This window comes from Bos mutus, chromosome 16 (genome assembly GCF_027580195.1).
Source record: "Bos mutus isolate GX-2022 chromosome 16, NWIPB_WYAK_1.1, whole genome shotgun sequence".
NCBI lineage: Eukaryota > Metazoa > Chordata > Mammalia > Artiodactyla > Bovidae > Bos > Bos mutus.
This window is the reverse complement of record NC_091632.1, coordinates 73,717,352-73,721,747: the sequence shown is the minus strand read 5'-3', so window position 1 is coordinate 73,721,747 and position 4,396 is coordinate 73,717,352.

Sequence of the window (4,396 nt, the reverse complement as noted above, 5' to 3'; positions counted from 1 at the left end):
CATAATTGTTGAGGTATTTGAGGAAGTGTGACACCTGTCTTGACATTTCTGTCTTTGTCCTCCCCCACCTTTTGGGTATTATTTAACCTTAATTGGTGAAATATTCTTTAAACAGACTGAACATATGACCCCACAATGAATGAACTTATGACCCAACAGGATTCTGTACTCTACTCTTCATTCCTAATATCTGACATTTAAAAAACTCATAATTGCTCTCTTTCTTAGAATGTAATTTGCATACCCAGGAGCTGAAAAGAGAGAAAGTCAGTGTTTTTGTCTGGGATGAATCAAGAGTTTCAACCAAATACTTGACATGTATTATAGAGGAGTTAATGATTTTACTTAGTCCTTGCATTGATAATCCCAACAAGAGCATTTCCATAGCTCTGCCTTGAATTCACGCATAGTATGAGGTCTGTCATACTCCAAATGCAGGCACGGCCTACTTAAATTTAATAATTCTCCCTTACCCAATCCAAAGCATTGGATTCTCTTTGGAAATCAACAACAGGAGCATCACATTTTTTTCTTCCCAAATAAAAAATCCTAAATGTATCAATGTATTGAAATATGTCTGGTAGGTTCCTGTAGTTAAAGGACACTGAGTGTGAAGTCTAGGTTTGGGGATTATTTCCAGTATCTGCCTGTTGCTGCTCTGTTCCAGTGACCCAGGACTACACACAATCTCAGGGGAGAGTAGTCAATTAGAAGTAAGTCACATAGATGGCATTTTGTCCCTCAGGCTAGAAATTTCTTTGCTGACACTTGTTCTCCTGGGATTTTAATTTCTGTGCACAGAATTCTGTCAAATCATTAAAATGCCAAGTGTCTATTGATTACTGTTTTGAAATCCTGAGATAGTGGCATCATAATATACAAGATTTCAAAGTTCTGTATGCTATTAGTCACAGAGAATCTTTTTTTTTTTAAGTTTGAAGAAAGACTGCTTTTCATCTAATAAATGAGGAATCCATTTGCATTGGTATTTCCAGTTGACTAACTGTTCCTATGAAGAGAGTATTACTCCATTTCAGACACTGATTTTTAAAGATCTTTGATTCATGGACTACTTCACAAAACCCTAAAACTTTGTGAATTTTCTCTCCCAAACATGTTTTTTTTTTTAACAAAGAAAAAATTCCAAAATCTTAACCAAATTAATTGGTAAAATAATAGCACTTTCAAGGTATCCCCGTGGGCCTGATCCAACTGCCATGTTATGAATATTTGAGTCCTGAATGCTGAGCTAGCATCCTTAGCTTGCAAAGACAAAATAATTTTGTCTTTATTTTCATAAATTATCCTTAGGAGAGCGGGACAGTTGGAGGGTTTGTCCTTAATTGGGATACTCGCTTTTAGTTCCTAGTTCCTGGCATTATTTTAGCTGGGACCCCAGAGAAATTGCTTAGGCTTCTTGTGCCTAGGCTTCAAATCTTCAAGGTGGAAGTAATTATATAAGCTTTCCTTTGTGAGGAACTGAAAAAAAAAAATTGGGGGGAATGCCCTGAGTGTCTGGTTGATAATAATGCACAGGCCTGGTGTTCAGCAAAACTTTACTGCAGGACTGCTTTCTTCCATGTGAGTTTTTTGCTTTTTGTTGTTGCTTTCCTAGCGCCCATTATTTACTGCTGCTGCCCCTAAGGTGGCGGGTCTTCCAACCGTGTGTGTGTGTGTGTGTGTGTGTGTGTGTGAGTCGCTCAGTCATGTCCAACTCTTTGCAATGCCATGAACTGTAGCCTGCCAGACTTCTCTGTCCATGGAATTCTCCAGGCAAGAATACTGGAGCGGATTGCCATTCCCCTCTTCAGACATCTTCCCAACCCAGGGATCGAACCCTGGTCTCCATCCAGGTAGAAAGGTTGAATCAGAAGGCCCTGAGTGTCTCTGCCAGTCCAAGGAACACCAGGACAAGCTCTGTCTTGCTTCTGCGGAGGATGCACCGTATTAAGGATGAGGGTGGCCAGTGGAGGGTTCTTCTGTCCGTGGTGCTGACCTGGGGAGGCTGCATCTGCTCTCCGCCAGGTGCTGGCCCCTGGCCTCTGGGCCGTCACTACCAGATACTGCCGCTTTCTGAGGGAGGGGGGGTCTGTTCATCCACTGGGTGCCCTGGTAGCCCCTTTTACTCTTCCAGATGCCCCATAGGGAATATCAGGGACGTAAGGTTACTTTTAGAAATGTTTTAAGTTTTTCCTGAAAAAAAAATGGTTTGAAAATGTCTAGCTCTTCCACGTGCTAACATTTCTATATATTGATATTTTGAAAGAATTCTCCACTGTCTTCACAGGGTGAAATCTCCCTGCATTAGATGTTTGGTGAAAATTCATTTCTTTTTCTCAGTGCAGTATAGGAAGTATGTTAAGTTGTCTCTAGTGGTTCTACCTGTTCCTTTCTAAGTACATTCCTTACCCCCCATACCCCCTCCCCGCCCCCCCCCCACCACACACCTGCCCTCCTTTTCTGATCATTGTGAGGCTTTCTTCTTTGGAGACTTAATAGACTTGCAGTGCTTCAGTTATTTTCTTCTTTCAGTTAATGCAGTGTGCATTTAGTTTCATAATCTTTAATAAGAGTTTTTAAATGAATTTTAAAATAAACCCAGCATAAGTGAACATAGTCCCCTGGCTTCCCCAAGCCTAGATCAGTTGTATTTAACCAAGCAGAGTGAGTCAGTTTCATCAAAACTGCTTTGAGTTCATCTTATTGGAAGTTTTATTTTCCCATGTGTGTCTGTACCTGGTTTCAAGGCTCCACATCCACGTTGCCTTCTTCATGAGCTGCAGACTGATCTCTCATCTTGAGTAATAATCTGCCTTTCGTAATCATTTAGAACTTGTTCCAGATGCAGTAGAGTTTTCTCTTTTTTAAAACTTTTTTTGCTGATAAATAAATTGGCTCACTTTTCCTCTCTGTTCTTTAGCTTCTTGTGAAATCAGTTTATACTTACCCAAAGATGGGAGTTTTCGTCTGAAGCATCTTTCTAGTGCTGTCTGAAGTTGTTCTTTGCTTTTCTGGTGTACTTTAATGGCTGTTTGCTTGTAGTTACTTAAATTGGATGGGTTTCAGTGAATCTTTCAAAGGCTTAATATTTCTTGTAATGTCCTCTTGTTCCAAACATTTAGATTTCTCTTTGCTAAGTCCTTTTGTAAAGGCCTATATTTTAATTCCAAGCAAGGAATTGAAGATTTCCAGCTCTTTATTCTCCAGTATTCTCCAGGCAGGAATACTGAGTGGGTTGCCATTCCCTTCTCTAGGGTATCTTCCTGACCCTGGGATTGAATCTGGGTCTCCCACATTGCAGGCAGATTCTTTACCATCTGAGCCCCCAGGGAAGTGGGTCTTTATTTATGGCTTCCAGTTTTACTGTTTAGTAGTTTCCTCTTGAGTCTGGCTTCTATTAAAGTTGATTAAGATCCTGTAAAAATTAGGTTGAACTTGCCACATTTTTTATGTCTTTCCTCCAGAAGGGCAGAAACTTCAATAGCTAGCTCTCTGTCTTGTGTGAAGAAGACTTTTAATTATTAGAAATCTGACTATGACTGTGAATAACACCGTCTCCCACAGTAATCCATGGGCTCTGGCTCTGTTTTAATGTTCTTTAGGAGAGTGACCACTGGCTGGTACAGCATATACAGAACCAGGGCCACACAGAGCAGCATGGTCATGAGCAGGCCCCCAAGGACCGCCTCAGCTGTTCTGAACCAATGCAGGTTGCCAGGACGCAGATGGCTTCATGGACCAAACAACACTAGTGAGCATCTTCATGAACCAGCCCATGCCTGGTAAGTAGGGTAGACCTCAGTGCAGGTGGCAGAGGGGCACAAATATAATAAATTATAGGCTAATGCTCCTTTTCCTCTTGATTGGTTTTTCATTCTGTGTTCCTGGAGGTCTTATTTTACTCATACATGTCACAGAAACCTTCCTGTTCTCAGAGCCTCTCTGTGTCTGGATAGCCTCGAATGTATGTGGGAGAGGATGGGGGACAGATTATGGAGGATACTGCAAAGGCTTAAGCTTTACCAATTTCACCTTTGAAAAATAAGAAATAAATCATTGGAATTTAAAAAAGTGTTCAGCCCTCAAAAATGTGCAATCCAAGTATGAGCAAAGAAAACGTTATTTTTTCAAGCTCTTCTTGCATGTGGCAAAATGTGTGTGATACAGAAGCCCTTCAGGGTGCTTCTGTTCAGAATCGTCTCTGGAGCTGTTGGATGTTGGCTGCAGCTTTTCCTCACAGGGGCTGGCCCTTAGGCAGTGGGGCACCCAAGTTTGTCTGGCTCACTTAACAGCTTAGTCTTCTTGATAATGAGTCTGCAAGATGGTGGGGAGTTAGCTGGCTCTGGCTGGGGATCTCAGCTGACTGGGCTGGAGATGCATCAGTCTGGGCTCGGTG